Raw genomic sequence first — 12,236 nt, forward strand, 5'->3', positions numbered from 1 at the left:
AGCACCACAAACAATAAAAGAAGACACCAATATACCAATACAGAATAATCTTGTGCTCCTGACTCACCTATGAGAGGAACGCTGGCTTCACATTGTGTTTCTAAGGACTTGTATTTCATGGCAGTGAGTTATTTGGGTTTCTATTCCATTAAGGGATACCTGACAGGGAGCTGTGAACACTTCCAGGGGACGACAAATCCATCTCTTTGTAAAAGAGCACCCTTGGAGATCGAACAGCTCTAATTTGAAAGAAAGTCTTCCTTATACTGAACCAAAACCTTCCTGCCTACAACTTCAACTCAATCCCTCGTCCTAGTTCTGCCCTCTGGATCAACAGAGAATAAGTCTATACGCACTGCTGTATGGCAGCTCCTCAAATGTTTGAAAGTAGCCATCCCAGCCCCTGCCGTTCTCTCTTACTAAGCTGAACATTCTGAAAATGCCAAGTCTCATCGTGCAACCATTTCCCGACCTCCAACCAACCCAGGCATCTTTCTTGGAAGTACCCCTGCTTGTCAACGTCTCTTCTAAAATGTGCCACCCCAACGTATACACAGAATTCCAGTTGTGTTTTTGATGAACTACGACTACACCATAAGAAATGATGAGTAGATTAAGTTTTTAAAATGGAAAGACCTCTATGAAATTATGAAGGGAGAAATAAATAGATATGAGAACATTATATACAGTAACAGAAATATTGTTTGAAGCATAACTTGTGTGTGTCCACCTCCAGAGAAAGAACTGAGAGAGAGAAATGAGTAAGACATAGTTTTATATATAAATATATATTTAATTTTTTTGTCAAATGATGCCTTCTTTAGAGCAAGGAGGGGAGGGAGGGACATACCTGGGAACTTTAAAGAACAAATACATTTTTAAAATATCCTACATCGTTTGGCTATCCCCTCCCCTTGATCTTACAACTGCAATCTATTAATGGAATTTACGACTGAATTAGCTTTTTTATAGCTGCTTCACATTTCCAGTTCTTCATATAAATGATTGTCAAAGTGAATCTCTATCCCATATTTATGCAACTGATGTTTTTAAACTAAGTGCAGAACTCTGTGATTATTCCCTAACAACTTCCACTTTTGATCCATCTTTCTAGCTGTTAGGCTTTTCTGGATACCACTTCTGTCATCCAATGACATGTTAATTGTCCCTTGCTACTTTAAGGGAGCCTCAGACTGAATAAGCATGCTTATTATGACTTCATCCACCCTACTATGTCTTTTCTGATTGAAATGTTTTATCAAAGAGAGAGCCTTTGGGCATGACACTAGAGACCTCACTTTGAGATTGGCATCAATTCTTTACTATTTCTCCTTAGTTCGTCTTCTTCCCAGTGGTACAGATCTGTAAAATCACTGAGTGGAGTAAAGAGTTCAAATCTCTAGCTACAGGACTAAAGAAATCAATTAACCCATCTAGGGCTTTAAATTACAGTCTTGGTTTCACTGGCACAGCAGTCTAACCTCATGAGATGTTGGCTATGCACTTAGCTGGGTAAGAATCACTCATCATTCTGCGTCTCATATATAACAGTTTCTTCTTTAGAACATTAACTCTTAAGGCAAGGAGCAGTTTTGTTTGACTGGCGCAGGTAATCTCCATGGATAGTCAAAGCAGTTTATAGGGTGTAAAATGTTCCCGGGGTGGGTCAGTGGGGAAAACTTTCAGTCCAATATATCAGTAGCCCTTTTAGTCCCCAAATGGTGCTATTATGCTCCAAAAGTGTTAATAAGGCTTCCAAACAGACCCATTTTCTTTTAGGAACTGGCATCCTCCCTCAACTGGCCCTTCAAGATATATTCCAAGAGCACCGACACTAGCTAGCACAGCATCTTGTTCTTAGGGAAAACACAATAAATATCAGATTAATAAATGAATTTCCACGTGATGCTGAATTAGGACGTGTATAGGTGTGTGTGTTCTGTATGGTCCAAGGTGCCTGGAATGAAGAGGCCGCTCTAATGGAAAGATCATATTTCACAGCCTGCCAAATTTACCTAATGTGTGTTTACATATATTACATATATTTAGCAGTCTATGCAATATGTTATCATGGTAGTCTACATATATAAGCATTTATTTATGATTTAGAAAATATGCAAATAATATACACATATACCAAATATATATGTATAGGTATATGTATATATATGTATGTATTGGGGTATGTGATTTATATTTAAAGACATTATACATGAACATACGCATTTTACATACTTTTATATAAAAACATATATATGTGTTATATGCATATAAACATGCACATATATGAACAATGGTCTGGCATGTTAGGCATTATGATAGCCTCCTGGGCTGTTCTAGCCTCTAGAAACAATGAGGATTCTATAAATTAGAACAAAAGGACGAAAAGCTGAATTCTGAGATTTGATCCATGCCTGAAAGCCAAAGTCTACACAGACTCAATGCCCACCCAGGTGCAGGTCCCAAATGGATCCAGAACTCAGGACAATGGCAGTTCCCAGCCTGGGATGCTTTGACAGGCATTTTAAATATTGAATGTGTGGATGAAGGTGGAAAAAATCTGGCCAGGATAATGTAATGTATAAATTCCACATCTGGGAATTGAACTCACTGCACCAAAATTTCCATTCAGTCTACAGTCATCGACATCCTTTTCTCTCTGGAATTACTTTATGCCTGCTGAGTTCTCTTTTCAAACCAAGACTCAGAGTTTCTGAAGTGTGCCTTCAGAGATTCAAATCTCTCACCACCCAGATACTCATGCTAGCTGTCTCTAGACAAGTTTCAATACTTAAAAGGAGGTTCAGTATCCTCTTTCATTTTGAAAGTTCGAAAAACTGGTATATCATAATTAAATTTTTGTTATCCCCTAAGACCTAGGATATATTTAAAGTTGATAATTTTAAGAAAACATTAACTACTTTCTCTGTGTTTTCTATTTCCTCCTCATTAAAACAAAAATAGAAGAAAAAAGTTCTACACTGATTTTTTTAAAATTTGAAAATAAAAAAATAAAAATAAATAAATTTGAAAATCAAACAAGCAATTATCTTTATTCTTTTTATTTTAAAAAAATGATCCAGGATTCTTTTATATTTAAGATTTTCTGCTTACAGGTAGTTGATAACATAATACTATAGAAGATAGAATAGTACAGTGAAGGTAATGGAGTATATTGAAAAAAATAATTGTTTTCAGAGTCACTGGATCTGGGCTTAAATATGGGCTCTACAATCTACTACTTGTACAAAACAGAATAAAAACCATTTCTTCCTCTCTTGGTTTTCAGTTCCTCATCTGTATATTTAAAGGATTGTATTAGATTCTTTCTAAGCTCTCCAACTCTGATCACATGAGCCTATAAATGAATTGATATTGGTCTCTTTCAGCTTAATCTTGGCTCCACTCAACTCCCAGGTTTCTATGAAGGCCAGAACACTTTGGGGGAATAAGGATCCTTTCTGTCTCCTTTCCTTTCTGCTGGCTCCACGCACTCTCCTGATAAGAAGACCCTTAAAAGCCACATACCACCAACTCAATGAAATCGGTCAATTCCTCGTCCATAAAGTTCAAATTGCTTCTGAATATTTATGGACACATGCACGAAAGAAAACAAAACTCCTGCCACTTGTACCCCTGGCCCTTGGCTTTTTTTGTTCAGGGAAATTTACATCTTATTTGGTAGAGTTCCTAACAATGCTCATGAAACAAATTGACCATCCTGGGACTGATCTAATTTTAATAAGACTTTATAGCAGGAACATTAATCAATCAACCAAACAACAAATATTTTGTTAAGCACTTCTGTGCTAAAGCTGGAAATACAAAGAAAAAACAAAAATGTTCCTTGTCTTCAAGGGACTTAGAGACAAAATATACATATGTGTGGGAGATATACATGCAGAGAAGATGAAAGGTAACCTTTGAGGAGAAGGCATCGGCAGCTAGGGGAACCAGAAGGGGATCCAGTAGGGATAGGAGAGAGGCACTGTGAAGGGACTCGGGATTCTAAGGGGTGTGCCTAGGAGAGTAAGCATTCCAGAAATGGGGGACAGGCAATGCACAGGGATAAAGGTCAGAAGTGGAACGTCATGGGCTAGGCCAGTATGTTTGGGCTACAGAGGATGGGAAAGGCAGTAAGCGTGTAAGAAGACAGCAAGGAGAGAAAGGGACCAGGTTGTCAGGAAGTCTAAATGCCAAACAGAGGAGTTTATATTTCATTTATATTTCAGCCTACGGATAGGAGGGATTCACCTTATTGAGTAGAAGAGTGACAGATTCAGACATGCACTTAATGAAAATCACTTTGTCAGCTGAGTGGAAGATGAATTGGAGTGGGGAGAGATTTGAGGCAGTGGAGCCAATTAGGACGCTGTACGCTAGTCCAGACAGGAAAAGTCCAGACAAGAAGTGATAAGGGCTTGAACTAGGGGGAGGAGATGTTTTATAAGTCATGTTGTAGATGCAGAGATGAAAAAATCTGGTGACTGACAGCAGATGTGGGAAGAGTGATAACGAAGGTTTGATGACGTCACAGAAGTTGTGAAACCAAATGCCTTTTAGGGTAATAAGGACGTTTAAAAGAGGTCAGTTGGGGGAGAAAGCTAGTGAGTTCTGTTTTGGACACGTTGAGTTTGAGATGTCTACAGAACTTCCAGGTCAAAATGTCCAACAGGCAGCCAATGGTGCGAGAATAGTGCACAAGAAAGAAAACAGGAAGGAACATACAGTTCTGGGTGTACCTGCATGAAGATCATAATGGAAATCTTGGGACCAATGAGTTTTGCAAGTGAAAAAAAAAATAGAAAGGGAACAGGTCTAGGACAGCTTTGGGAATCAACCCAAGGGAAGGCATCAGCCACTGGGGGAACAGCTTATGGTAATATGGGAGATGGATTTTTAAGAGAACCACTGATTCTAAGGGGTGGTGCTAGGAGAAAAAGCATTCCAGAAATGAGGGACAGGCAAAGGCACAGAGACCACAAGTGAAGCATCATGTGAGAGGCCATTATAGTTGGACAACAGAGAATATGGAAGGGAATAAATGTATGAGAAGACTAAAAGGATAGAAAGGGGCCAGGTTGTCAAGAGTTTTAAATGCCAAATAGAAGAGTTTGTATTTCATTTATATTTCATCCTATAGATAGCAGAAGAGTGACAGATTCAAACGTACACTTATTGAAATCACTTTTGTCACTTTTATGAGGGTATGACATGAATGGAAATCTAGCAAAGGAGACTGAGAAGAAGTAATCAGAGCACATACCCTTATTTGGGTTCAGAAAATATAATCATTGTAATAGTAAGTCATAGGTACAAACTCTGAAAAAGATAAAGGGTGTCTCTAGACTGCGTACACAGTGTCAGCTATTTAGGACAGTTTAAGGTGATGGGAAAAGAAGAATTCTTTGAGCAAGGGAATTTGTTTGCAGTTAGACCCATTCTACAGAATGCATGGACAAGGGTTCATAAAGTATACTTCTTTCCCCCCTCAACACAGACAATGCCACATTTGAGGCTAATGCAGTATTGACCAGAATTAATGCAACATAATTATTTATGAAAGAACCCTTAGACCTATCAAAACTAAGGAAAAGAGCTGGATAATTCAGAATATATTCCTCTCTTCCTTCTTTCCTCTTATTTCCCTCTTTAAATGATAAAGCCCATAACCGTTATGAGGCATCCTAGCTTGGTAGATCAGAGTGCCCCTCAAAAGGCTCATATCCAGCCTCTGTGTGAACCTGGGCAAAAACTTCTCAGTATTCCAGGCAATGCTCTAATGTATTTGCCTAAAACAAGATGGGGAAATTGAAGGCCAGAGATATTATAGTAACTTGTCCAAGGTTACACCATATTAGAGGTGGAAATCTGAAGCTAGGCTTTATGACTTTAGAGATAATACTCTGTCCTAATGGAGAGATTGCATTTGTTGGAGGAATCTCATGCAAGTATAGTAAATTTTTCAGTAAAACTCCCAAAGCAGATCCTTAACGAAAAGCAAAACAAATGATTTTAAAAAAACATATAAACATGTTTTTTGTACATTATGATTACCTAAACCTACCAGTTTCTTCCTTAAAGCAAAATTGTGGGGAGTAGGGGTGCAGAACCACCTGAAATAGAGTAACAAAAAATCCTAGGTTTATTTCACCAAGAAGATGATACCATTTCATCCAAGTTCATCCTGTAACCAAAGTAAATCATTATCTGGTTACTAGGAAAAAATCTGATTATTTCAAGAATTCTGACCATGAGGATGCAAGTCATGTTGTTGAGGAAAATGAATAGGTTTTATAATTAGACTTGATTGATTATTTTGTGGCACAGTCAGTGACATTCTACCCAGGTAGTATTGCTTGGTTATATGAATAAAATACTCATTACACATATGTTAGGGATGGAGAGGGAAATAAGCATTTGAAACCATTGGTTTATTGAGGCAGTGTGGTCTGGGGGGGGGGGGGGGGGATCCTGGATCTGAAAACAGGAGATGTGAGTTGGTTTGGCTCAGACCTTTATCACTTGTGTGTGTCTTTGGGCAAGTCATGTAACCTGGCTGGGTCTTACTTCCCTCCTCTATTACAGGAGGGAGTTGGACTAGATGGCTGCTTAGTCCCTTCCAGGTTTACAGATGAATTATAACACCCTAATCTTCTTATAAGGCAGCATTGCACATCAGTATGAATATTGGACTTGGAATGAAACGACCTGAGCTCAAACTGTGGACGGGCCAATGAAGCCTGGCTTCGGTTTCCCATTTACCTTGATTATTGCCATTCGGTCATTCTTCAGGGACATCCAACTCTTTGTGACCCCATTTGAGATTTTCTTGGCAAAGATACTACCGTGTCTTGCCATCTCTTTCCCTGGTTCATTTTACAGATGAGGACATTGAGGCAGAGTTAAGTGACTTGTCCAGGGCCACTAGTTAGTGTCTGAGGCCAGATTTGAACCCATGAAGAAGAGTCTTCCTGACTCCACACCTGGTATTCTACCCACTGACCTTGGGTAAATGGCTTAAAACGTTCTGGGTCTCGGTTTCTTTATATGCAAAATGAAGACATTAGATTGCTATCTAATTCTAAATCTATGGCTCCGTGAAACCTTTATCTACCTAAACACAGTTCAATCCACTACAAGTTTGCTTTAGTTAAATTTGCCTATAATTTTTCACTTTAATCTTAATTTGAAATCATATAATTTTAGCACTGTTCAATGGTCTGGCAAACAGGAAATGGGTGATATGCACCCATATGTGTATACAGAAGTGCTATATTGTGTTTCTTTGATGGAAGAATTCATTAATTCCTCTGATATGAAGAAATATCATACTTTGAAATGATGCAGACTCTTTACTTACAGCATACTTATGGCACCACCTTGTGGCCATTCCTAGGTATTATCACAAGAATTTCAGAAGTGAAAAAGTGGTTGGCAAAGAAACTCTAGGAAGAATTTGGGATTTGGAAACTATTCGAGGGGAATCATGAAGAGTGAAGTCTTTGGAGGATGTGCCTTAAATCTTGTCCAGCCACAGGAATGGTGGAAAAATCTGTGAGAACACTAGGACAAAGAAGAAGTGCACTCTGAAAAGTAAAGGCTATGACGATGGTCATTCATTCATTCAATAAGCATTTATTTATCTCCTACTATATGTCAGTCACTGTGCTAAGTGTGAAAGATATAAAAAGAGGCAAAAGATAGACCTTCTTCTCAAGGAGTTCACAATCTGATCTTGGGAATAAGGTGCAGACAAATATATCCAAACCAAGCTATATAAGGGATAAAGAGGAAATACTTGACAGAGAGAAAATACTAGAATTAAGAGGGTTTGAGGAAAGTTTCCGGTAGAAGGTGGGATTTTAGTAGGGACACAAAAGAAGCCAGAGAGAGGAACAGATAAAGCAGAGGAAGGATAATACATCTAGCCCTACCATCTAATTTAGTAGGTGAGAAAACAACACCTAGAGAGATTGAATAACTTGTCACAGTTATATTAAGTCATGGAACCAAATTTATATCCCAGGGCTTCTGATTCCCAGTCCTTGATATGTTGTGCTGTCTTTAAAGTAGGTAACCCTTAAAAGTAAAAAATAGAAATTCTATGAAGAAAATTTATGTTTTTAATTTAATTAAAAGGGTAACAGATTTCCTCAACCACCAGGAAAAAAAAAACCCAGGTGCTTAAGTGAATGAATATGTAACCAGAAAGGTAATATTTAGGCAAAAATCCAAAATGAGTAATAAATATAAAATAAGAAACATGTAGCAGCCTAAACTATTTTATAATAAAGTACTGCAAAAGAATATCAAACTTAAGTACATATTTTTCTTTTACCTTTTCTCCTATTTAAACTTGTTTCTAATAAAAAGATATAGGACAATCTCAATACAAATAATTATAATTCACATAAATGTTTTATATTAAAGTATGAAAAGAACTTTTCTCATTAATTCAATTTTTCAATAAAAAAATAAAGAATAGTAGAGTTGACTAACAACAGCAGCTCCAGTTCATATCTTTCCTCCAACAGTACAGGAGATATGAAAGACTTGCAGTTAAGTCCTGCCTCAGTTGCATACTTGATGTATAACCTTGGGCCAGTCATTGAATTTGATGGGGCTCTGGTTTGATAAGTTGTCGGGTAAATGCCAATTCAAACAAGAGGAGGAAGTTTCATAATGCTACCTAGAAAAAATGAATGACAGAGCCAAGACCCTCTTCCATCCTCATAATACCCACAAGGTGGGTAGTGTACAGATCACTGCTACCTTTTTACAGGTGAAGATATTGAGAAACAGATAGGTTAAATGACTTGCCCTAATTTGTTGGAGTAAGGATATGAACTGGAACTGCTGTTATTACTCTCAACACTACCATTCTTTCTTTTCTTTTTTAATTGAAATTTTTATTTAATTAATTTAGAATATTTTTCCATGGTTACATGATTCATGTCCTTTCTCACCCCACCCCCATAGGCAATGCACAATTTCACTGGGTTTTTACATGTATCATTGATCAAGAATTATTTCCATATTATTAATATTTGCACTAGGGTGATCCTTTAGAGCAGTGGTTCTCAACCTTTCTAATGCCATGACCCCGCAATACAGTTCCTCATGTTGCAGTGACCTCAAACCAAAAAATTATTTTGGTGGCTACTTCAAAACTGTAATTTTGCTACAGTTATGATTCGGAATGTAAATACCTGATATGCATTATGTATTCTCATTGCTACAAATTGAGAGGTTGAGAACCACTGCTTTAGAGTCTACATCCCCAATCATATCCCCATCAACCCATGTGATCAAGCAGTTGTTTTTCTTCAGTGTTTCTACTCCCACGGTTCTTTCTCTGGATGCAGATAGCATTCTTTCTCATAAGTCCCTCAGAATTGTCCTGGATCATTGCATTGCTGCTAGTAGAGAAGTCCATTACATTTGATTGTACCACAGTGTATCTGTCTCTGTATATAATGTTGTCCTGGTTCTGCTCCTCTCACTCTGCATCACTTCCTGGAGGTCACTCCAGTTTGCATGGAATTCCTCCACTTTATTATTCCTTTCAGCACAATAGTATTCCATCACCATCATCTACAACAATTTGTTCAGCCATTCCCAATTGAAGGGCATCCCCTCATTTTCCAATTTTTTGCCACCACAAAGAGCACAGCTATGAATATTTTTGTATAAGTCTTTTTCCCCATGATCTCTTTGGGGTATAAACACAGCAGTGCAATGGCTGGATCAAAGGGCAGACAGTCTTTTAGCGCCCTTTGGGCATAGTTCCAAATTGCCCTCCAGAAAGGTTGGATCAATTCACAACTCCACCAGCAATGCATTAATGTCCCAATTTTGCCACATCCCCTCCAGCATTTATTAAAGTAATCTGCTAGGTGTTCTAACATTCTTTCTAATGCAACTCAATGCTTTCTTTTTTCCTTTATTAACAAATATCTTTCTTTAGGGTCTTTCCCCCCTTTCCCTAATCAACTAATATTCTAAACTCAGTTTATCCATTTTGCCCATCTTTGTAGACAATTTGACTTTTTGCAAATTCAGATTTTGTAAGCACAATGACATTTGTAAGATGATATAAACTAATGATATATATTTTAACATATTTTAAAACATAATTATCATCAGCCACTATTTTCCATGGTTACTTCTACAAGAGTATACAACTTTGTTAACTTTTAAAAAAATCATACCTACATGTTTGAGAGGGAGGGAGTGTGTATGTATGTATATTTGTGTGTGCATGTGTGTGTGTAAGAAAATATTCTGTTAGTCTAACCTTATAATTCTCAAGACAAGAGTCAAAGATTAACCTGAACAGTGAGTGCTAAAACAAGCAGTTTTCCTTAGGAGTCTTTGACTTGAGTGGAAAATCATTCTTTGCATAGGAAGGCATAAGAAGATTGTGCTGTGTGTACATATGACTGCCAATATGTGTGTTTCCAGTGCCATGTGCTGGATTCATGTTGCTCAGAAATACTCATCCCAAATATTTATTCTTTTATTCTATGATAAACTAGTTGAGCATAGAAGGGAGGGTAGGGGAAAAAAAGTATGTTCCCTATAGGAAACAAAAGACAGGTGAAGTTGTTTCAAAAGATTTCCTCTACACATTCTACCAATTGGAGATTTGTTTGGTTTAACCAACTCCTTCCTCCTTGAGGAGTCAAATAACCCTTGAGAGAGTAAGATCAATCATTTACTCTTCAATATGAATTGTTTTCATAAAAGTACATTACCTTCTTGATTTCTCCCTTGCTTATTTGGATTCTAGATTTGAGGAAAAAGGTCATTTTGGAGTTTGGGACATATGGAAAAAGAATGTATCTTTTTAGAGCATACATAGCAAAGAATATTGAAAAAGTAATTCTTGGGGGGAAATGGAGAATTTTGTTCCATACTTTGGCTATGAATATAAGTGAATAATACCACTGAAATTCCTCTCTATCCAGCTTTTGGAACTTGGGCAGTAACACAAGTTACCAAAGTCTATGGGCCTTTATTTAAATGGCTTCTGGGTAGAATTTATCTATTCTGGAATATAAAGAAAAGCCAAAATATGATGTTATTCCTTCAATCATCCTTGGCTTTTCTTACCCTGGCCCCCACTCCCTCCCCCAGTACCTCTTGCTACTAGTAGGCATCAATATTACAGGAAAAAAAATAAAAATGTATTGTCACTTGTGCTAGAGTGAGGTAGTCACAAGGCCAGAATGATAGAAGAAAAACTGTTATTGCATGCTTTGAAGAATATTAAATACTACTTGGTAATTAACCTGTTAAATTTATTCTGTTGTATCAATTTTTTCTGGCTTTGTAATTTCATTTCAATGGTAAGATGATCAACAATATGATATGGGAAAATGTCAAATCAGCAAGCATTTATTAAGCTTTTATTTTTTTTGTCAGGCATTATGTTGAGAACTGGGAGTATAAAAAAGCCCAAAACAGTTCCTACCCTCAAGAAACTCATCCTCTAACGTAGGAGACAATATGCAAACAGGCATGTGCAAACAAGCAGATACGGACAGGATAAATTGGAAGCTATCTCAAAGGAAAAGAAAGAAGGCAGAGGATGTTACACAAGAGCTCATTCCAGGCTTCGAGGACAGACAGTAGAAATGCATGGAGTCAGGAGATTGTGTCACATATGAACAGTAAAGAATACTATAGGATCAGAGTGAGAAAGAGGGAGTTGTGTGCATTGATTATAGTAAGTCCTCACATGTCTACCCAAACTCCAAAGGGGTTTATGACTGAGAATTCAATTAGAGAGGCATTTAATGAGTGCTTGCTATGTGGGGGCCACTATGCTGGCTTCTGGGATACAAATACAAAACCAGAACGGTCTCTGCCCTTGATGATCTCTACAAGGTGGGTGGGAGACAAGATAAGTGAATAACTGCAAAGTAATTTGGAGGACTCAAGCAAGTGAGGGAATAAGGAAAAAGCTTTTATAAAATGACAATTCTATTGGGTCTTGAAGGTAACTAGATTTTCAGAGGCCCAGATGAGGAAGGAAAACATTCTAGGAACAAGGTTCAGCCTTTGAAAAGCATGGAAGTAGGAGGTGGAATGCAATGTGTGAAGAGCAATTAAACTAGTTGGCTAGAAGAGTGTGTGAATAGGGATAATGCATAATCAACCTGGTAGCCATTCCTATATCAGTCATATTACCTCTGTGCTTGAAGAGTTTATTTCCCTAAGTCCCTATA

The 12,236-nt window shown here is 37.6% G+C and overlaps 1 protein-coding gene and 1 long non-coding RNA gene across 3 annotated transcripts in view; one reads left to right on the forward strand and one right to left on the reverse strand.

Annotated features, from left to right (window-relative positions):
- The window catches only part of ZNF385B (zinc finger protein 385B), a 553,635-nt gene that overhangs the window by 386,588 nt on the left and 154,811 nt on the right, over window positions 1-12,236 (reverse strand). The window lies entirely within an intron of this gene.
- On the forward strand, window positions 1,284-3,633 carry LOC130453727 (uncharacterized). Its single transcript, XR_008911250.1, has 2 exons — window positions 1,284-1,512; window positions 3,390-3,633. It is a non-coding gene; the product is annotated as an uncharacterized LOC130453727 (long non-coding RNA).

This window comes from Monodelphis domestica, chromosome 4 (genome assembly GCF_027887165.1).
Source record: "Monodelphis domestica isolate mMonDom1 chromosome 4, mMonDom1.pri, whole genome shotgun sequence".
Taxonomy (NCBI): Eukaryota; Metazoa; Chordata; class Mammalia; order Didelphimorphia; family Didelphidae; genus Monodelphis; species Monodelphis domestica.